A 24,013-nucleotide genomic window follows, 5' to 3' on the forward strand; every position below is an offset into this window, starting at 1 on the left:
TATTTATTTATCTCCAGGTTTCACTGTTGGTAGTGATTATCTGCACTTAGATCTGCCTTTAAAATGAGGTAATTTCCATTTTCATTCCATATCCACTGCCTTATATAAAGAGTCACTGAGGTCTCTCATATATATAAGTTATAAGGCTTTTTAGTAATTTCAGTGACTGGATTCTTACTGAGATTCAGCTGAATTTTATTTTTGGGGATGGAGTCTTTACTCCCACCCCAGGACACTATTCTCAGTTCCTCACTTCTCCCATTTTATGAGAAATACAAAAAAAGAGCTAATTACAAGTCATGGGGAAGTAAACAAGTTCAATTCTTTTTACATGGATTTGAGTACAGATTTGGTGGTTTATTCTGCAGCATTCTTTTTTTACCCTTATTGAGCTTTATTCTTCCGGGCATTTGGAGCTGGTAAAGGAGAGGTTCCAGATCAGGGGGCAGAAAGGAGGAAGGCAATCTTCCTGCCTGGTCCAACAGACAACCTCGCTCCTCAGCTACAGCAGCCTGTATTTGGTGATGGTCACTTTAGCACCCACAGGTTAAAATAGATAATGGCATTAAAAAAAAAAGGAGGCAACAAACAAATACTTGAGGTATCATTTGACAGGCCTATAAGCAAAAAGAAAGACTTCTTCTTGAACTGTCTCACTGGAAAAAGAGAAGTCTTTTTTTCACATCTTGGTGTCAGGAAGAGGGATAGCAAACGCAGCTCTCCCAAGAAGCTCTTCAGGGACCACAGGGCTGTACATGATAATATTCAGCCCACAACAGAACCAAGGAAATGACAAGACAGATGTGGTTTTGTACTTTTGCAATTACAATTCTCTCAAATGTCAGAAAAAATATTTTCAGGCCATGGGGAATGAAATTAATTTTTCAACTGTATAACAGGATTTTTCTTGTAGAATTGAACTATACCCCACAGTCCTGCAATTTACTTGTCACAGGCATACACTTCTTTCATTCCTTAAGTCTATATTTCCTGGAATTGCTTTTGCGATGTATGTTTTACTGGAACTATGTCATTTACTGAGCCCTTACCTTTCAACATAGTGCTTAAAAAGAAAAAAAACACGTTCAACTATAATGAAAACCCCAAAGAACGACAACAACAACCACACACAAAAGTCACAAAATCCTCCCCACAAAAAAACCCAAAAAAACAACAAACCAAAGAAAAAAATCCCAAAACTTAAAAAAAACCAAAAACCCACCCCGAACAAACAAAAAACCCCAGCCCCAAACGAAGTGAAGATGAGAAAGGAAATCAATTGTGAGAAGTAGAGATACTGTATATTGAAATAGTCAGGCTTTCATATATACTTTAGGGGGGTTTTTTGTTTGTTTGTTTTGTTTGTGTTTTTTAAAAGGAGGAAAATTAAATTGTCTTAACTGAGTGTTCACAGTGGAACCTTTTTAAGAAAAGGGCATAACTTTTGAAAAGTCACGTTGAAATGTAAATACTAATGATCTCCCAGGCACCCCCACCTCTGCTGCCCTAAATGTCTGTGGAGGGATTCTGAGCAAACTTCTGTCACTTTTTGACTCTGAATCACTTTTAGCTTATAGACAAGTTCTGTAACACCCCCTCTCAAGGACTGTGTCTGAAATACACAAATAAGTGTGCTAAGATCATTGATATGCTGAAAAGAACTTGAAAAGAACTCTTTTTTTGAGAAAAGCTGCTTAGAGGTTATAATAGCATTATTACGCAGTTTTGTACCCTAAATAAGGGTTGGCAATTTTTTAACTGACTGCGCAATTCTGAAAGCACTTGGTAAACGTTCACTTCCATGACTTTTGTGTAAACTCTGCTAAAGATAGCCTTCCTTAACCATGTTTTCTGCTGATAGTGTGGCCTTCGTATGACCTTGTGCTTTAATAAGTGGTACATTCAAGCATTGCTGCTTAATTAGTTAATGATACCTTGATCAAATTAGATAAATGGTTTGGAACAATGCTGTATTCAATTAATTTTCATTTTCAACTGATTACTGTTGCTACTAATGCCTGTAATTTGAGATGTAGTTTTGTGCTGTGATGTCTCATTCATTTCTATTTAAAACAGGAAAGCTAGATCTTTCCAGACCCAAATGCATTTATTATCCCAAGTGTAATTACATTTAAGCTTGTAAATTGGTGGCACTGGATATGTATTTTTTACACATGATGCTTATGTAATCTCTGTCCTGGTAGTATTTGCAGGCGAGGTGTACATCAGCCTTGTGTCTGAGGGCACAGGTGTCCTGAGTCAGGATCCCAGGACACCAAGAATTGCTTCTAAAAAGTGGCCCAAGGTCTGTGCTGCTCCTCCAGTGTCTGATGGGCTGCTGGAGAGCAGAGACCAAGCTGGCTCAGGCTCTGTCCCAGCTGCTGGAGGCTGGGCAGGTGATCCCACACCAAACCTGGCAGGGTCAGGCCCTGTCAGACAGTTTGAGATGGAGCTCTGCCCTAGGGCTCCTCACTAAGAAAGTTCATCAATTTAATGATGACTTGAAATGCTTTTTTTTTCAATTTAGCCGTGTTATCCTCTGTGAAATTTTAAAATGCAGTATTTCATCAGATGGGGAATTAAAATGACATCAATGAAATGTCTACCAGATACAGAGCTTACTCTGAATTTTCTTGCTTATAAATGCAAAAAAGGGCAAACAAGCTACAAGCCATTTCTTTGGTGTGGTGTTTGATCTGATGAATGGTCTTAGTCTCTCACTAAAGCAACCTTTTTGGCCAATAAAGGGTTTATTCAGAATTTTTCATATGATTGCTACCAGACAATGACAAGAAGTGAGTGGGAGGAACTCATAAGAAAAGACCAATTTGTACCATCTCTTCCAGAGATATGAACAGAGGTGATACCGTAAAAGGGAAAGCCAAACCCTGGTATCTGAAAGGGTGATAGGGGCTCTTTTACATTAATTTGAAAAATATTATTCTCTTTATACTAGTTCTGGAAACAACACATACTTTATATAGTTAAACCCCCCGATATCTGTACTAGATTTTGCATTGCCTGAATGACTGACATGGTGTTGGAATGTCAGCTTGAGCTTCTGGTCCTTACAGATAGTATGAAATACTTGGTGTTGGATCTATTACTTTATCACTTTATCTCTCTTAATATGAAATTTTATGAAAACAGCAGAACTTATTCCAATAGACAAAGTGTTAATTTTGTTGAAGAAAAAGACATCCTAAATTTGCAGAATCATAGAGTTGTTAGTATTGGAAGGGAGCTCTGGGGATCACCCAGTCCGACGTCTCTGCCAAGACAGGGACACCCAGAGCAGGTTACACAGGATCCTGTCCAGGTGGGACGAAGGGAATGCCTTTTTTGGAATGCCTCTGGAGAGGGACATTTACAGGAGAGGCAGCCTGTAAATTCATCTGTAAGACATTAGTTTCTACTTGTTGAACAGATGATAGTGTGTGATTATAGAAGCTGGTCAGTTAGTTGTTATTTCTCTCTGTGTAGGTTAATACTGAAGTTAATTACAGTTTTCATTCCAGAGGCAATTTTTTGTTGTCATGAATGTAGGTTTATGATTTTATTGGCATATTTTGAAGCTCAATCCTGTAAGTGTCTTATACATTGGGAGGTCTGAAAAGGAATCAGCTTGTGAGTCCTAAGTAGTTTCAGAGACTGATGAAATGGTTGGGAGACCTTGAAGGACATCAGCGCTACTCCCTGCAGGATAGAGTGATCCTGCTGCCGCTCTCTGGAGGAATTTTGTGGGAAATCAGTCCCACAAAACCAGGGAAACCCAAATGTTAAGAGTAGGTGGCAGTAAGATAACTTCAGAATAGTGAAGAGTGAAGAAAAATATCCTCATAAGAGCACAGAACGGGGTTTAGGAAACCTTGGGAAGAGAAGCAGTAAATTAACAGTTTTGGTTTTTTCTCTCGCTAACTTTTGTCCTTATCTTGTGAAGTTTAGCTAAGTTTTACTTAAATGCCAAGTAAACCTCTAATAATTGTAGTATTATTAACTGAAAAAGACAAAAAACCTAATAGTACTAATACTTTTTTTTTTTTATATTATGCTATTTCCTAGAAATATTTTATTTTACCAGCTTAAGTATTTAAATACTTTGATGGGAAAAAAATCTGAATAATTACTGTTAGTTTCGTAGCCCTTGTTATGTAGGGTTTGAGACAAAAATGTATGGAATGTGTATGTCTTGAATAGTATTAGCCCTTGAAAGTAAGCGTCCACAGACTCTTCTTTATCTTTTATTTTATCTTCCCAAAATCTTAATTGCCTTATTTGACTCTTTATATATGCTGCCTGCTTTGCAGCACCCAGTCACACCAGCTATAGTCTGTTTTATTATAATGCATGCTGTGTTACTCCAATTAAAACAAACCTTTGCATTTCATATTGCCATTTTTTTATTTCCTTCTTTGGCAATGAAAAATATCCTTGTCAGAAATGCAAAGCATTCTCTTCCCAGTCTCATTAGATAAACAAAGTAGGTCACTCGTATCAACCTAATGCAGAAACTAAACAGTCAATGTATTTGAAAGCTGGGAATCTCAACCCTTGTTCCTAAAAGGCATGACCTTATATCAGAACTGTCACTTCAAAGTTTTGAAAAAATCTGACATATTATTACTGTAAGGTGTCAGGCAGCCATGGGATGAGCTGAGGAGAATGAATTCCTTCATAGGCCAGTAACAAACCGAAGTGTGAACTGGAGATGTGTTTGTCAGTCACCATGGCAGGTTAAAAAAAAAAAAAAATCAGGTTAAAAAAAAAAAAATCAAACCACAAAGAAAAATATATTTTGTAGGTGCTTCCTTCTTTGTGAGCCCTTAAGATTATACTGCTGTTTTGTTCTTGGAGAGAAATACTCCCCACACCACACCCCCAAACAGTAACACATTAATAACAAAAATAGTCATAAAAATAATAATTCTGATTCTCTGGAGATGCATTTGCATCTAGATGAGCCTTCCTGCCATGGCCATAAAAAGAATGCTTAGCAATTAACTAAAAGCTAATGTTATGGATGCATCAAATTTTCTTTTAATTGCAAGAATTTCACGATGTAAAGGCTGCTTTTTCTTTGATGTTGGAGATTTCCATTATGATATCAACTTCTGAAAGATATCAAAGCAGAAGGTACTTAGAATAAAAAATGCCCGGTTAATTGTACAGCAAATTCTGTCAAATATAATGCAGAATAAAGAGATGGGGTGGGCCATAAACAAAAGATATTTTAGAGGTCAGTCAGCATAATGCAAAACTAAACTGTGGCTGTTTATGAGCTGTATCCATGGTGGTTTGTGAGATGACAATTGAGCTTTTTGTATTGAAAGTATTCTTCACAGCTTTAGTTCCAGTACCAGCTGATAGCTGTATCATCTGCATTTAGGATTATGCCAGTGGTGTCTCATAAAAAATGGGGAGCATGCTAGGAAGTGTGGGTTCATTTTGCTAAAGGGCTTTGTCCTTACTGCTCAGCTGGAAGGTTTTTATCATTCTCTAGTAGTGTGAGTAAAGAGAAGAGCAGTGAACACCTTCAGCTCGCTGAGTGTTCCAAGGTGATGGACAGCACTGCTCATCAAGTGATGTGGCTTCCAGAAATGTATGTACTTTTGAACTTATAAAAAAATATATCAGACCTGAGAATTATTTGTCCACCCCACTCTCCATTCTGGAAGGCTGTTAAGCTCTTTACTTCATAGAAACTCCTGAGACCTGATCTGAAGTTTGCTATCCATTGAGTGGGTTCTCTTGGGCTGGAAGGTCACAGTAGTGCTCTTTCTTTGAGGTCATTCCTGTGGAATTGAGTGTGTCCCTTCATCCATTCCATTTTCCTAGGGCTTCCTTCAGCTAATCCCATGGTGGCCCTACCCACAGTGGTAAAACCGAGGCGAGTTGTGCATGTGCTTCCTTGTCCCCCACGGGTCAGGGCTGGGAGCTTTAGCTTAGGGTGTAGACCAGAATGGAGCTTCTCAACATCACCTGGAGGAGCCTGAGGCAGAGCATGGGGACGGAGATGTTGGAAGAGTGAAAGTGTGGTTCCTTGGCTTCATCCAGCAAACTTCTTCAAAGGAAAAAATAATTGGAGCTTCTTTGTTTACTTACTGCCTGAAGAAACATTTCTTTTGGATGTATATGTCTTGGAATTATGGCTACATATTTACTTTTAACAACCCTATGGTGGGATTGGAGGCAATCAGTCCTTCCATTTGATATGAGCTGAGCTGGTTAATTTGATTTTTGTCGTGGTATGAAAATATACAGGAATAATTTCTGATCACAGGTTATTTTGATTATGTATCACTGCTATTTTTTGTTAATATCTGTCTGTAGTTCAATGAAGTGATAACCACTTTCTTTTCTCGAAGTTGGATGACATTTTTAATATTTCACCTCAAAAAAATTTGGTAAAATGGCAAATTAATCATACATACATCTGTAATCTTATTCACAGCAGCCTGCAGCATTGCGATGTGACCTTTTTAAAGCACAATTACTGGTATGTTTTGCAGGAATAATTTTTTTTCAATAATTTTGATCTTGTTTGAAACATATAGATACAGTCTAGATGGGAAAGAGTGAGGAAAACACGAATAAAGTTAGATTATTCATCCGTTTATGTTTAGATTTTAGTTGGAAAAAGAAGGGGAAAAACACAGATACGTTTGTAAAAAAAAAACTTTGTCAGCTATTATACCACAAAAGATGTCTTACAATTCTACAGAGTAGAGGAGATACAATTTTTAATTCTGCTATAAGAAAAGTTAATAATATTTTTATAACATAAGTGTCCCTGTTTGAATATATTTATGGAGAGACCTTGAATATAAATTTTGTTTAACCTTTGAAAATAGTATGATTTTGTGGAATGCCTAAAGGAGTATGTGTAGCGAAGATATCAGTTTCTGTAGATTAGATGTATTGAAAGTGCCACGCCGCTTGATGTGGTGACGAGCTTATAGCAGCCACTGAGGGTGGGGATTATCTACAGCTATAGGCATGCTTTTGTCCCAAGGGGTGTCTATACTGTGTCATACACATACATCTCCATGGAGGGGACCTAAAACATTTTGCTCCATCCCAAGATCTTTTCTACATAAAAGAAGAGTAGTTGCTCCAAGTGACTTCTTTACTTTTTAAAAAGAAAACAAAAAATCAAAACAAAAACAAACCAAAAAAAATCAAAACAAAAGCAACCTAGGAAAAAAAAAATTGTGCAATCCAATTGAGTTTCAATTATTTCCTCCTTCCAACTACACAACTGTCTAAAAATTTATTTTTCACCCTTCTATCTCCAAAATAAATTGCTAGAGAAGGATGAATTTCGCCAGCCAGCTATAAAACCAGGTTAAGTTTTACTCCAGTTTTCCAAATAGGAATGCTTGACATGCAGGCATTACTCATTATTATTATTTTTCTCCTAGTAATGCTATCTTTTTTTCACAATAGTTTCAAGAATCCAAAATAGCTATTTGAAGAAATAGAAGGTGTTTATTGTTTCAACCAGTCCAATATGCCAGCAAATCAGAACACTGAGTCTTACAGAATGCAACTTTAAAACTCCACTCAGACCAGATATCTTCTCTTCAGACTGTTATAGCTTCTCTTATTTAATAAATGTTTAACAAGATCTGATTCGCCTTATAGAAGTTTAGATAATTTGGTTTTAGAATGGCTACTCTAATAAAAACCAGAGTACATAAAACTCAGGGCTACAGACTTGAGCTGCATATGCCAATTATCAGCTGCTCAGCTATTCTCAGTCTGGTTTATGCTGGATAAAATCTTGTGAGATAGGTAATGATTTCTGCCCTCCCTAAAAATGCCTGTGAGGTGCTCCTCTTACACAGGGTTTACAGCTTTTAAGCTAGTTTTAGTCATCCTCTTCCATACTGTGCTCTCATTGCTGTTAAAAATACCTTAATCAATTTATTAAATAATGAATGTGCTTAGTGCTAGAGGTATAGCTAATTCAAGGAACTTCAGCACTCTCCCTGTGGATACAGCTGCGATACACAGACATGCTGAGACAGGATTTGAGGAATCAGCTAGACTGATTCAATGGCTGAAAGAGAACTTCAAGAACGTACACAATGATTTTGCCCAGAATGGGTGTTGGATAATAATAAAACCAGTAGGATGTATTCTTTAGTCTCATTATGAAAAGAGGAAAAAATTAAATTCGTTATTAAAACAGCATACAGGAGGTAATATCCAGAAATCCAGGTCATGTGCATAGCTCATGTGTTTCAAGAGTATGCAAATGACTTCAAGCCAAATTTCACAATGGATCACATGATGTAATATCTAAATAGATACTGTAGGGTCCCATTCCAACAGCCCTAATAAATATTCCTACTGCTGTTGTTTACCCTGTTTAATAACCCTGAGTCCCTGTTGTTTTCATTGGAAATTTAATTTATACTGTTTAGCCTCTACCAGTGAGTTATTTCCCCTGGGAAACCTCTAGAGAGATCTGTTTCCTGCCCATACCATCGTAGGACCTGAACTCTTTGCCTGGCCAAGCTGATTGTAACCAAACCTGTATAGATAAAAAAGCACTTTCCCCTCCACGTGTCTCCAGGCAGGCACCTTTTTTCCCTGATGCATTGTAAAAGTTCTGTATGTCATGAGAACACATGATATTGTTTGCCTTAGTGAAGTGGCCTTCCTCTCCTGCTGAATTTGCTCAGCTTTTTTTGCTCATTTCTTCACAGATAGAGCAGAGAGGTAATGTCTCAACAGCTGCATTCTTATTGCAGCAGTCTGCTTTGGAGCTGTTTTTTGAATGGTTGCAAGGCCAAAAATTCATCAGGCACAATGGAAATTGCTGTGGTGCGCTGGTCCAACGCCCTGTGCTGCATTTCAGCAGGCTGCACTAGAAGTTCAGATCTACCCTGAACTTTTGTGCTCAACATTTCTGGTGCTAAGCGTTGGCTGCACTTCAGTGTAGTTGTTCTGAGAATGATTTTCCTTATGTGTTTTATAACCTGACTTTCTGTGAGACATTTGAAGTGCTTTATGGCATTGGACTAGTCTGAATTTATCATTTAGCAGGTCTGCATGAATTCGTGCTGGATCTTGGACACGTGCCTGAGTTAGAATGGAGATACCCATGCTAGCATCAAGAGCTACGTGAAGGTTTATCAAATTGCCTCTCTGGTAATTTACTGCAGATGGAATTTCAAAACTTACAGTCTTGAATATAAATGGGCTATAATAACTTTGGAGAAGTTTGTTTTCCACTTTTCATTAAAAAAAAGTAATTTCCATAGTCTGTTGAACTAGGGAAGTTATTAGTGGCCAGATATTTGTGAAGAAAGCATAAGGGACAGTCTTTTCAGATTTTTTAAAAATCCTTTTTGAGACTATTCATCTGCAGCTGGATAATTTCATCGCTAAAATTTCTTTTTAATTGGAGGTTAAGAAGTTCTTATGACAGTAATTACTCAGGGAGCAACCTCTGACTTGATGCTAAGATTGGTAAATGAACGTATACATAATTTTTTTATTTTTTTTTTTTTTCCTAAATGGAAGGGCTTTCAGAATCTTTTGGTTTCTAAGAAATGTAATTTCCTCAGTTTAGATTTCTGGTGCAGCTGTAACTCTGAGGTGGGGTGACAGCATTTAAGGGGTAAGGGCTTGTGCTCTCTGCTCCCCCTGTATGCAGGGGCAGGCAGAAGGGGATGCATGTGTGGACAAGCTGGAAGCGTAGTGAGGTGACCTGAAAGGCCGGGTTGCAAACCCCTGTGGCTGGGACACGAAGGTTCTGCTCCCCTGCCCCAGCTGTGAGGAGGAGCACTCTTGGGAGAAGGCTGGAGGGAGCGCTGGGGAGCGGCACCAGCGTGTTTGGGAGGTTCCATGCAGGAGCCAGCACCAGGCTCTGCCCAGCCCAGCTCCTGCAGCCCCCTGCACCCCAGCACCAGCCCTGCTCGGGCTGAGCACCGCTGTCCCCTGCCCTTGTACTGCTCGGCCTTGCTGGCAGAGAGATCCATGGCCACTGCGCTGGGAGGGGAAGCTTATGGGACAAGGGAATAGCTTGGAGACACCTTGGAGACCAGGGCGAGCTGTGAGCGCAGAGGGACACACCAGGGATAAGACAATGCATGGAACATGGGAGTTCCATACTAACGTGCATAGGGAATTTAGAGTTAGCTGTGTCAGAGAGACTTAGTACTATCTTTAAAAAAACCAATTTCGACTAAAGAAATACAAATTACATTGAGGAGAGAAGTCATATCTTGTAGAAGAGTTTAATAAAAACAAAAATGTATTCTGACATCTTAAGAATTAGGAAAAAAATGTTTCCTTATTTTTTTTTCCCCCTTTGGGATCTGGCAGTACGTAGTGTGCTTAACAACAAAATTTTGCAATTTGTCACGTAGCTTTTAATTTTTTTTTATTTAGCTATTCTGAGAAAATCAATTTAGCTGGGTAACAGTGATAGGATCTCCAGCTATTATCACCTAATCATTAATTTCTCCTGGTCTCTGTTTAATACAACTGCTGCAGAATGTTTAATATATCATTAAAATAGCTGGAATTTAACCGAAGAATAAATTATTTAAAACCATAACTACAACCTATTTCCATACTCTCAGCCCCCAAAACCCTTTTCACTTATTAAAGCATAAGTGAATTAAAGCACAATGAAATCATAAATACTAGAATCTACAGCTTTTAAAAGAAAAATTATGAAGAGAAATAATACAGACGACTAAATTCCTAAATCTCATCTGCTCATGATCCATGCCTGCAGATACCACACTGTTGTATTTCATGAAGCACTTAGTACCTCTAAGCACTCTAAGTGCTTAGTGTTCACACTCTCATTGTCTGGTTTAGAATGAAGATATTGCTCTCTTTGTTTTTGTCACTGCTTTTTAATTTATTTTTTTCCCCTCCCCAAAACATCAGAGAGACCGTCGGCACTAGCAGATTTATGTGTTACCTGGCTGGTGCTCTGCAGCAGCGATCAGCCCTGGTCACCAAGGTCAGGGCACAAAATGAGAATGCGGGTGCACAGCTGGCTCAGCACCCCGAGCCCCTTGAGGGAGGAGGACCAGCAACACAGAAGGTGCCTCGCACCTCTCGGTAGGTTTAGTGAGAGATGCTCATAAATACAACTTATTTTGGTAAGGTGTGGGAGTTTTTGTTGTGTTTAACTAAATTGGGCATCTGGTTTGCTTTCTGAACATCAGATTTCGGCAGCACAGCAACACTAGCGAAGTAGAAGAAACTTTCAGCTGGTATAAAATGAAATAGTGAACTCTTTTCTGCTTCGTGTTTTTGGACTTGATAGATGCCTGGAATGTTTGTTTACAGGAAATGAATAATTAAAGGAAATTAAGGCCCATTTGAATAGCACCATTTGGTTAAACATATTCCTCTTCTAGGATTAAAGGTTAGGGTGAAAGATAATGTAAGTTATCTGATCTCCTAGTAAAATGCTTAACTTTTTCCACCTTGCTTTGTGTAGTTTATAATATATCTGTAGTCACTGAGTGGAAAATCCAAAAGCAGCTTCCATCCCCGTGCTTTTCATTTCAAATACTGGGTAGAACAGAGGAAAGAGTAAACCACAACTGATATTTTTCTACTTCCTTGTGCAGAGGCTAAAAAACACCGTTTGTAGGCATTTTTAGCCATTATTAATCCATGCAATTGTAGCCTTGGTAATTTTCTCCCTTCAAAGTGTAGAAGACATTGAAATAACAGCCTAAGGAGGTTTCAAAATTAGGACTTGGCATTTAAAGCCTAGTCAGCTTGCATGGCATTGTGTAGTAATTGCTAGTTAATGTAATAGCAAAACCATTACGGTGACAAAATCTTAGAGTGTATTTCTCTTTTGATGTGTAAATTAAGACTGTCAGAAAGCAGTCCCAATATTAAATAGGCTCCCTCATCCATTCGAGTTTGAAAACACTTTGCTTAATCACTGGGAGCATATATATACTCTTCTGCTTGTGTCTGCCCTATTCACTAAAATTATCTTTCATGCATTCCTAAGGAGTAAGGTTTATTTGGGCTGTGAAATGTTTGAGGGGTTACCTGCTGGACAAAGGAACAGTGATTTTTAACTCAAGTCTGGTAGAAACTTCAAAAAATTCAAGCTTCTTTAGCCTGAGCATTTTGGTGCCTTATTTCTTCTCAAAAAGCAGTGTAAAATTGAAGAAATTTAGAAAAGATAATGTGTTTCCAGGGAATGGGAGAGAGATTTTGAAATAAGTGCTAGTCTATTTGTAGAAATTACAGGAGCTTCAATAAAACTAAAAAATACTTATATGCTTTTTTTCCATTCTGTAAATCTTAATTGTTGCCATCATGGTACAGACATTAAAATATAGTTCTCTAAATTATTTTTAGCAAACACATAAAATAGCAAACCAAATTTCCCCATATTGCTTTCTCACTTTAGCAGAATTCTTCATCGGTGTATTTCTTCTCCAAAAGGTCTCAAATGATTTTGTGAATTACCAGGAAAATTCACTATAACATTTCTTCATGGAAGAGTGAAATATTAATGACTGTGTACTGCTGTTCCCCCTCACGTGCTTGGTTGAACATCTATGTGCTTTTACCTCCTCCAGCTCCTCTTCTGTTTCTGATGAACTTTTAAAGTAATGGTCATGGCCCAGCAGCAAGTGCATCTGCTGCAGGTGGTTTGAATGTCAGTTGTGTATCTTACCTTCAGGTAGGGTGTAGTGAGGACCTTGGAATGCCTCTGGTACTGTGGCCCGTTTCAGGGTCACTCAGCTTGCTCCTCGACTTGTCCAACTTGGTTAGTTTCTTCCTCCTCTAGTCAAATAGAAGTTGCGAACTAATTCTGGAGAGATTTCCATAGCCTTATGTAGTCTCCTAAATTGTTTTTGTGAAGCACATGTTTGATGGGATTTACATGTGCTGAAATAATGGATCACTTCTAGAGAAGGGAGTGGAAACACCCAACCAAACCTCTACACAGCAGCACGTTTACCAAAGCCAGCGAGCTTGCAGCATTAATAGTTGAATTCCATGGAGGAAATAAGCCTCCATGGAGGAATTAAGTACTGATATGTGGTGTTAGGTCAAGCAATGACTTCAGCTGGGATTAGCAAAGACAGGAATTGCTGTCCATCCTTTTCCCACAGCACATCTCTGCCTTGCCCCTCTGCTGATGGCTGTGTTATGTGAGATCCGAGGCCCCGCGGCACTGACCCTGAAATCCGTCTCATTCCTGGTGTGATGAACCTTGTGCCTGGCAGATCTTGGACAAAGAGCCTTAGTATGACACAGCAGAGCTGCTCTGAGGCCGTGTGCTGTCTCACTGTATGCAATCTTCCTTTGTCTCTAAGTCCCACATGAAAAGTTCTTTTTCCCTAATGGTTTCACTGCAGTGGGATGAACTGTTTTTTCTCTGCCCCGTATTAAGGATGAATAGGTAGCTTTTCATCATTGTGTTACTCAGTGTTGAGGAATATTTCTAGGGACTCTTTGATCAATGTATTCAAGGTAATCACTGTTGGGCAATTAAAAAAAAGAGCACTTTGAAGTTGCTGGCAGAAAAAGTTCTTCCTCAGAGACTGCTTTCTGTCCAGTAGAGAAATTTAAATGTTGTACAATTACTATTATGCTAATATAACGGTATTTAGACAGCCATTTCTCCTCCTTCTTGCAAATGAACTTTGTAAAAAGACTTTCCAATAAATTATCATGACCTTAGAGGATTTAGGAAATATCCAAGAGGCTGTGCTAGTGTTTGTTACAGCCATGATAATGTCACCCTAAATGTATGAAGTCTCCTTTCAACATCTTGCCTCACTGGCCTGTAATCAATCTACTTTGCTGACTCTATCTGCATTATTCCCATAGCTTTATATCCCAGTGCCACACACGATTTCACCAATACTTATTGCTCAGCTCTTCATTTGTGCTCCCTGCAGAGGCAGTGGGGTAACAGCATCCCTGACTGTGGGCCTGCCTGGCCACCAGAACTGGACTGACTCACAGCTTTCTGCACAGTCTGCCAGTGGCTCTGCAAATAACTGTTTTCCAAACAGAGAAGAAAAGAAATAGCCCCAAATTTCAGACCCCCCAAATTTAGTAACCAAGTGTTGACAGGAAGAGGAAGATGGGAGAGATGGAAGACATTTAATGATGCATGTAAAATGATGTTTGAAGGCTGCACCTCCAGTTTTTCCCCCCTGCATGAATCCTGCTGTGTTGAACCTATCTCTCTCTAAGTATCTAAAAGCTGTGGCACTATTTTATTTCTAGATCCTATTCTACTCTCTCTGTTATTTGGACCAATTTTGATAGTTATTCTTTGCCAGAGTACCTCACTGCAGTTTCATCTGTTCAGCATCATATTTTCTAGGGCAATCTGATATGAACTGTTAAATTAATACATCATTGGGAAGGGTTGTCACTTTAATGTATTAATGTTACACATCATGAAGGTAAAATATGTATTATGCCAGATATGGTGCCTTCTACAGATTAAAATTTCTGGAGGATAGATGCATGAAAATTTTTTAAAAAGATTTTTATAAAAAAACCAAACAACATAAAAGACCCAACAAACCCCCCAAAATTGAAAAATCATACCACACCTCTGCCTGCAATCAAAGTAATCAAATTAGACAACTCTCTAATTATGACTTGTTCTTCAGTGTCACTAGGCTGGTTTCGATTTCTCAGTTGTATAGTCTGTATGGAAGGTAACATTGCTGTATTTGAGTGTTTTAGGTAAAGCAAAAGTGATTTTATTATTATGTGGTACTTTTCTATACACAACAGCTTTTTCTTCTGTTACATTTTAGCCAGATTCACTAGAGTAAGTTTGCAGGGTACGGATAGACAGCTTGATGTGGGTCTGCCTACAAATTCATGTTTTATTTTACCGTGGGAGAGAGGCTTCTTCATGTCAATTGCCCCTTGGAGCCAACATCTTCCTTATCCAAACCTAGAAGAAACAAAGTGGTTTTGGAAGGGCTTCCTGTCCAGTGTGTTTTCTGCCAGAGGTCTCTGCAGTCCCTTTATCTCATTAATTCACACCAAATCTCACCCATAGACACCTGTGAGATATGGGGGACAGTCCAGAACCACTGCTGGTGTCTTCCCAGAGTCCTGCAGAGCTGATCCTGGCTATGGTGGATGAAGCTTCAGAACTCTGCTGTCTCAGACTTTAGTTGCCCTTGAACGGGTCGTGCCTGTGTTTTATGATTCTGTTTCTTGCAGAGGAGAGGAGAAAATCTTAGTGCCAAACATTCTGGGGCAAAGTGGGATTAGTGCTTGGTGCTCGCTGGGGAATGGATCTGGCGCAAAGGCTTTTCTTCATCCCTGTGCTCTTGCAGGTTTTATTTCACATCAGTTAAACACACACAACTGCGAGGTTTGGGTTTGGATTTCTTACAGTCCTGGGCTTTGTGGGCCAGGTGCTGCTCCTCTCCCGCTGTGACTTTTCTTTGGGTGTTTTCCCAAGTGTGGGGACAAGGGGATTTTTAAGGGTGTGTCTGTATTTGGTGTTAGCTGGAGAATGTTATTCCTCAGTTCTTGAAAGTGTTTTGGAATCTTGGGGAGCAGGGGTTGGCTTTTGTTTGTTGTGCTTTTCTCTACATACTTACAATAAAAAATATCAGTCTTCTTTTCCATGGATGAAGCTTACCTGTTTCAGGAGGACTGAAACCCAGGAGGACTGTATCAAAATGGACATTTTTTGTGTGTTCTGACAAGTGCTGTAGCAATTTGGTTTCCATGTGGCCTGGAGAGGATTGTGTGCCTTGCTGCTGGGATTTTTATATTAACATTGTTCCAGAATAGGGCTGCAAAATATATTGTTCTAAAAAATATTGCAAAAAAGATAAAGTTTGGATGAAATTTAAAAATGAAATAATAAAAATATTATTGTGTGACTTAATATTTCAGCACTTCCCCTATAGCCAACAGTTTCTGTGATAGGCTGTGCCCAAATTACCCCAAGTCACTAGACCCATGTGTGATTTTAAGCAGCATCTCCTGCCATGTTCCTGGCAGCTGCTCTTGTGCTTTTTAGCCTTGTTTATCCCTTGCACAGTACAAGCACGTGTGAGCTCGCTGTGGCTGCTGTGATCTGGATAATTCCATCCTGACAGACCTAACCCTGGAACTGGGAACAGCACGGAGCTTTTTGTCTGCTCACACCTGAGAAGGTGGAGACGAGCTGTCCTTAACCACAACCCAGCTGTTGGGACAGTGGGGGATGGAGGATGATGGCTGTTAAATTATGTGTATAACATGCATTAAAAAATGCACCGGATTACAGATGTGCAATTTAGGAAAAAGGCTTGAGGGAAGGTGATCTAATTCTAAAGGGATAATTTAAAAGAACTAATGTTTTGTAGAACAAAGAATCATAGTAATATTCAGCAATGAAGCAAAAACTTGGATGCAATTAGAATATTTAGAAATTTATAACTATTAAAAATTATATTTTCTGTTATTTGCAATTGTTCCCCTTCCCTTTAGTTTTAGAAAGACAGACTCACAGTTTGTTACTCACAAAGAAAAAAGAAAAAGGAAGCAAGAAAATAGAATTGTGCTTATTATAAGAAATAGTCAGAAACTGATTAGTGTGGGAGGAATTAATTATTAAATCTACCCACGCTCTCTGTTTTTTTGAATTTTTGCTATTCAATTATGCACCAGTAAATGTTATCATGCAATCACTGGCAAGATGGTAATTAGTATTTATGAATTGCTGCTTTTTAAGTCTGACCTTTTGATAAATTCCATTTGGGGGGGTGGTTTTAGGTATACAGTGATCTTGAGGAACTGTGTATTTTTTTCTTTTGTTTTTCCTCACTTCTGATTTTTTGATACACTGTTGCAATAGCAGTGACCTTTTATTTTTTCTAATAAGAACAGACACTTTAATGCACAGAAAGGTGCCCCTGTAAATTACTGAATTAAAAGAAAATAATTCTTCGGGTAAGGAAATGCATGTAAATGAGTGGTCAGTGAAAATACTGTGAAAGGTAGTAAACAGAGGCCTTTTAAAATCAAGCTTTTTACCTGGATGCTTAAATGGGATTTAAATGCTTGTGTTTAACCAGACACTTTCAAAGATTTCATGTTTAAATTATTTATGAGCCCTTGAACAGAGCAGAGGTCAGTGGTGTTATCTTTACTAGCTAGTTATACATCAGTACGACTTCATTCTGAAAATAACCATTTTCACCCCGTCTGAAACAGAAACCCAGTGTTCCTAATCTCTCACACACTGATTTTGCGACGTCCAGAGGCTGTTAAAGGGGATTGTGGGAGTAAGTGGGATCACAGCTAATCAAACTGGCTGAGGGGATTGTGGTCAGCCCTGCTCAACCCTTGTCCAAATGAAGGCTCCAGCCATGGAAGAAAAGCACATTACTGCTTTGATTCCCAGCCTGTCCTGCCACCATGCTTCGTGCTTCTGCCGGAATGAGGCTTTCTGGGCGTGCAACTCTCCCAGAATCTATTTAAATGTTCTTCAGCCAGAAAGAAAAAAACAGCAAATAAAATGAATGGGAAAATGCTGTTTGGTTTAACCAAAAATGTAAAGAGGACTCTTGAATGAATTTATGCATATATAAAATTATGTATTTGTGTTTATCTTATATTTGTGTGATGTGTTTGTTTTTAACATTATGCTGAGGATTCATTGCTAGCTGAAGTGCTCCGCTGTGCAAGGATTTCAGGGCACTTGTTCTCTTGAGGAAACAAGCTTGTCTGGAGGAGAATTACAGAATCTTAAAGTTGAATTACTATGACTCACTTCTTTTACATTTTGAATTATATTGTTTGCTTATGGGATGGAGGATTACTTTCTAGTAGATTGATTTAACGTTTGCTAAGGCCCTAAAATGTGTGATTTTTTTTTCAAGTATAAGAACAGCTATATCATTAAATTTGATTTGATCAAAATGGGTTGAGTCTCCTGGGTCCCACAGTTGGATGTGCTGCTCTTTGAGGCTGCACAGTTGCCCTGTGTCCTGGGAGCAGGAGCAGAATGCTTCCTTCTGTCAGGCTCATAGAGCAGCTCTGGGTGGAGTAAATGAGCCGTGACCAGGGCTTGGTTTGTAGCTTGGTTTTGTAAGCTTTTAAAATTGATTTAAGTAGGATATATACCTATATATACAAATAGTCTTGGACACTCTGATGGACAAATATGCCCTTGTTTCCCATTTTTCCCACATTTGAACAGTATAAGGTGAATTTGCAGAGCTGACTTGACAAGCATTAAATATTTGTTATGTTTTAGATGTTGAAATTAAACTTGAGGATGAATTATTTTTTATAATACTGTTTTTTCTGTGTTCTGAAAGTGGTTTTGAAATGTATTGAGTCATAAAGTTGCTCCAGCTGGACAATAATTCTGTTATTGAAACTGGATATGGAGATGAAAATACACTGAATTTCTTTACCTTCTCAGCTTCACTGTTTTTAACCATCTTTTCTTTGTGTAGAATCATGATAAGAACATGGTATAATATTATGTGCTGCTGTGATTTAACTAAATACAAATCTCTGAACAGCAAGATAAATAAGGACTCTAATTTTTCTTAAGTAAAAACACCCATGAGTAAAGCTGTAAATTTTAAGACTCTGGGGAAAGAACTGAGTTCATTATGATAAAACTGAGGTTTTTACCATGAAAAGTTTAGCTTCCAGTTCTACTTACATTGCATTATTGAACAGTAGTTTTTCATCAAAGTAAATTCAGAAATTCAATAAAGGCGCAGGAAAATAGCAACATCTCAGTTAATTTTCTTTGGGAACTGATTCCTTCTGACTGTAGGTGAGTTTGGTTTTGGGTTTTCAATATTTTACCACTTTAAAGTCTGTGACGTTTTTATATTTTATATACTATCTAAATATATTACTCTGTTGAATGATATTTTGGTGTTCTTGAGATTTTTGTGGCTGGTTTAATTTTGTGATCATTAACAGGGAAACCATTCTAATCTTCAAATTTTTTTTGTTTAATTTGCCTTCAGGTCAGTTTGCATTGGTTTGTTTCTTCTACTTTCATATGAATTTGAATGTAAAACTGCTCTGAGAAAAGTTCTACTAAAAACAAAACTCTGTGTGTGCTTGCAGAACCAAGGATACATTTTATTTAGAGGAGGGTTTTGTTGTTTTTTTTTTGCTATTTTGCCATGTAGAAGAAAATATTTGTATAATTGTACTGTGTTTGGTCCCTAATGTAATTGATCAGCTTAGCTGGGAACTGAACTGAGATGCTTAATGAGAAGAGACTTTAGCTACAGTATATTCTTACATCTGGAAAAGAACTAAATGCTAAAGGGTTGTGGGAAGAGATGTAGAGGTGTCCTTTATGAATGATTTATGAGAGTTTATGCTCTTTCACACACAATGAAAATGGATTCATGCTAATGAGCAACGTTTTTATCTTCAGAACTTTAGCAATAGTATTAATGCACTAAGTGTTATATTTGATAAGTGGAAATATGTAGTATTAAAATACCTCTAAGCAATTTTTATCTATATTAGGAGAAAAACGTGTTTGAGTAGGACGCACTGTTTAACTGCCATCTTGGTTTCTCCACTGTATTTAAAATCCCATAATGGAATTTATGATTTTGAACTTTTCTCTATTTGCCTTTTGCCAGCCACCCTAGAGTGATCTGCAGGACTTAAGTTATAAAAGAGAGAGGAGGAGAGATGCCTCCTGGCATTCTGGAAGGCAAATGCTCTTGCATGAAGTGCTCCCTGAAGTTCATCTTTAGAGGTGGACTCAAACTGCCTCCTTTTGCCTTCAGCCCCACTATCTTTCACACAAATTACGCTCACTGACTAATGTTGATTATATAATAATTAGCATCATTCCATTGTTGGCAATTTTCCCTGAAGCACTAAAGCAAGATATGAAAGTTATTAATCTTGAATTATTTTCCAATTCACTTCCCAGATGTTGTGCTATAGTTCTGCAACTCTGTGATGCTCCAGAAAGCTGAGAATCTGAGATTTACCTGTGCTGATTCACATGATCTGTACTCAGTATTTATCAACGAAGACCTGCCAGTTGCCCCTTCATCTGGAGGAAGCCCAAAGCAGTTAAAAGGAAATGCTTCTCAGAGGTAAGAGAGATTACTTTTTTCAATTTATTCTCTCTAGAGTGATGAATTCTGACCATTTTAAACTGTGAAGTTGGGTTGTATCTGTTGCAGGAAAGCAAAAAAAAAGAAAAAAGGAAGATGGGGAAATGAAAGCAGCTCTTTAGCCTTGGGTTTTGAATCATTCCTCTACTGCTAATTTAAGTTTTCAAATCAAGATGTTTTTGCAGTTAGGGTATCTGTTTCTTATCACCAGAGAACTTGTATGGGGTTCTTCCTCTTACGTTGCAGAAATGGAAATTTTCCTCTTACATAAAATGGAAAAATAATACCTGAAAAAGTGAAGACTTCTGCTGTGCCTTCTGATCTGCTCAGAAGGCTCATTAGCAAATGAATGTACATTTCTGGGTTATAACCTGTCTAGTTTACGAGGTTAGCCACTTCCACCTCCTCGTATGATAAAGTGGGGAGGTAAGCTGTACACTACATTTTGAACACCTGCCTGTTGGGAAGCAGAGACTGGAACTGGACTTTGAGCATTGTGTACATAAGCCTGGCTTAAAGAGCATCACGGTGCAATCTGAGCACAGGCTTTGTTGTGGACGCTTTGGGGATGGCTTCTATTGCTGTTGCTGCGCAAAGTCCTTGTTAGAGCCATTTATATTAAGCTGCACCCTGGGACGATTACTCTGCTGTAGATGGGCAGTGGGGAGCTGGCTGCGGTGTGCAGCTACAGTAAAAAGGCTGTATGTTTGGAGGAAATTCCATGGGTTGGATTTGACCTCTGCAGAAAATGAGCTGTGGGAATCCTTGGCACTCCCACCCAGAAAAACAGAAAGCATTCATTTTCCTCATCAAATGTCCTTCAATGGTTTAACTTGTTCTTCTGTTGCTAGAAGGGCAAAAGCCTGTTTATATCTATGCTTCTTGATCTTGCCTTTTATTATTTCTGAATAGTTTTAGCTGAGGCAAGACACACTTGTCATTCTTGGCTTTAAAATTTTCTTCCTGAGTGTGATTATAGTGAAAACTATTAGACAAAGGAGTAGGAGGGGAGAGAAAACTTTGAAATTGTGGATGTGGGCCGTAGCTAGAACCCCTAGGTGAGTTAATTAGCAGGGCGGGAGCCTGCCTGCCTGGGCTATTAGTACTTAGCACTGTGGTACTGGTGCTTTGAAAATGCTCTTGACATGAAGATTGCTCACAGAGCAGGGAGGGGATCTGTGCTGTTATTGTCTACACGTTTTGCTGCAGTGTCATACTTCCAGGAGACTGCAAGCAATGTGATACCAGATTATGCTGTTGCTGTGATATATTTATTTTTAAACATACATCTCTTAAAAGCTACAAGCAAGATCTTGAGAAGTTAGGAAGTTGAAGGAAAGAAGGGATTATATGTGTTTCAATTAGGAATGCCATCCTTGTCGCAATTCACAGTTTCACTCCTAGAAATCTCAGTCAATTTATAGAATCTGGAGTCTTTATTGACCAACTTCTGGCACATCTTGAGGCTGACCAGTAACCAGCCATTCCTCTAAAACTTAATGGTGCAGTGGGCACAGGGCAAAAGGCTGTCTGACAGTTTTCCTCACAGGCCTGTAACGGTTGGAGATTTGTTTTGCCTCTCTTGCAGGACACACTCTCCCACAATAAAAGCAGCAAAAAATAGCACATAATTGACTTGGTAGCAGCATATTGGCTTGTACACCATCAGCAAAAGCCACACATGGCTGTGGTGTTGAAAGCTTCTTCCCTTCCTCAGTTAGTGGTGTAAAGTGAAGAATAATATAAAATAACTGCTCAGCTTGTCCCCAGGTGTCAGATGCCAAAGTCACTGAAATCTATTATTTAGATGATCTGGCAAAGATGTCAAATCTGGGAAGCTCTTTTAGAATCTTTCTGTTATATCAGCTTTTGCCAAAATATTTGTAATATTTGCGCAGAAAACAGAGTAGTTTTTGGGTTTTCTTCCTTAGATTAACCATTAGGATGCTTAACCACAAGTGCTGGGGTTCTTCACTGAACCAGATAAAATCTAGTATTAGACTCAGTTCTAGATTCAAATTAGATTCAAATCTCATTTATTTTCTGCTATTAGACCAGAACAATAGGTTCTTATACTTTATTAATAAAGAGTTGATACCTTCATCTATAATTCTGTCTTCTCCATGTCTCTTTATGTTTATAGTGTAATGTTGAACTAAGGTGTTGAGTCTCTATAGTACAAATTCAGCTAAGTCTGTCCATTTTGGATGAGTATGTTGGAAGAAGTATATTAATTTATAGCCAATACCAGGACCTATGTCAAAGGAAAGCAGAAGGATCTTGCTTTGGGCAGAGTTATAAGATAGGTATGAGGTGGAAATAATGAAAATTATGAGGGGAGGAAAAAGTAATAATAAAGAGAATATTGTGAGTTTGAAGAACTTTTGAAAAAGCAAAAATTTTACCCACTGTTCTCTAAGTTCTGATACAGATTTTAGGTATTTACATATAAACAGAAAACATTATCTGTTAATATTCAGGCAGTCAGATACTCAAGTATTTTGTCCCTTTGTATGAATTTAAAATGCTAATAGATGATTAGGCTTCAGTAACAAGCTGCCTAATTTCACTTGCAATGATTTAACAAAAGCGTTTTCCATCTGGGAGAGCTGCGAAACAAACAACTCAATTTTTTGGCAACAGATTTTTCAATTTATTGTTCTTTCTGAAGTTGCATTGTGATGGAGCAATGTAAAGGGAGTTACTTGCTGTTTCTGGTCCCTGTCAGAAAAATACACAGGGGTAATCTTGTTAGAAGAGAAAAAAATATCCAGAAGACTTTTATCAACACATTCTCTATGTCTTTTTCATTAAAAGCACAGATTGAGTATCATATTTTTCAAAGCAAAGACCAAAACATCCATTTAATATGGGTTATTCAAATCTTTGAGACTTATTTCTAGAGTAGCAATTAGCAAATTCTGAGGCCATGTTGCAAATCTCCAATAAATGCATTGTTATGTAGAAAAATCTAAAAGGAAAGACATTGTGGATTTTGTATCAAAAATACTTTCTAACTAACTAAAAGTGCATTTATAATATATTTTTGTAGTTTCTGAGAGCTCTTTATTCTCATAGTGCAATACAATAAACTTTTTTTTTGTGGCATGTGTCAAGAACCACACAGAAAGTAGGTATTTTTTGGCATTCAGTGTGCATATTATTTAAAGACAATGCTGTGTGATATCAGCTGGTACTTTCAGCATGTCCTTAAAAGCTCTATTTATTCCTTCTTCACTCCTCTCCCCTCAGTTTCAAATAACTTATTTTACCCAGTTTCCTTTAGAGTTCTAAAACTTGCCCTTTCAAAGTAAAGTGTAATGGAAACGTGAATAAATAATTGCTCTTTGATCTGGTGCAAATGCAAAGGATTTACCTTAAGGTTTTTTCCTTTTTGCAGTTTAAGAACTTGATGTAGAATGAAAATGTCTAATTCAGGCATCCTAGGTAATGGAGAAAAACATGAATATTTTTGCTACTGGTATCTCTGTTGACTGCTCAGGTAGAAATGGGATCCTATTGTGATATTTTCAGCCCATTTGCAGAAATAAGGTTCTCTGCCTTATGTCCTTGCTCTAATAATGTGTGCTGTCTAGCCAGCAAGGGATCACAATGTGGATGCAATCATTTACGTGGGAAATTCCTTCAATCCCGACAGTGGCTGTGCATGCATTTAGAGCTGTGCATGTCCTTGGAGCAGTCAGTTTATTCAGCACTTTTGCAGCATCAACCCCTCAGTCTTGAAATCACAGAGAAAAAAACAGCAGAATTCATTCTTTGTATGAATGTGCTCAATAAGAACGATTGGTGGAACTACCATGGCAAAATGATCAGGACAGAAAATGTTTCCATGTTGTGACTTTGTGGTGAATATCCCTTGTAAAACTAAAGGAGGGGGC

The 24,013-nt window shown here is 38.2% G+C and overlaps 1 long non-coding RNA gene across 1 annotated transcript in view; it reads left to right on the plus strand.

Annotated features, from left to right (window-relative positions):
- The window catches only part of LOC120757467 (uncharacterized), a 167,984-nt gene that overhangs the window by 15,308 nt on the left and 128,663 nt on the right, over window positions 1-24,013 (plus strand). Inside the window, exon 2 of the long non-coding RNA XR_009208201.1 lies at window positions 19,925-20,093. This is a non-coding gene — a long non-coding RNA (uncharacterized LOC120757467). The remainder of the gene's footprint in view (window positions 1-19,924; window positions 20,094-24,013) is intronic.

This window comes from Hirundo rustica, chromosome 10, assembly GCF_015227805.2.
Source record: "Hirundo rustica isolate bHirRus1 chromosome 10, bHirRus1.pri.v3, whole genome shotgun sequence".
Classification (NCBI taxonomy): domain Eukaryota; kingdom Metazoa; phylum Chordata; class Aves; order Passeriformes; family Hirundinidae; genus Hirundo; species Hirundo rustica.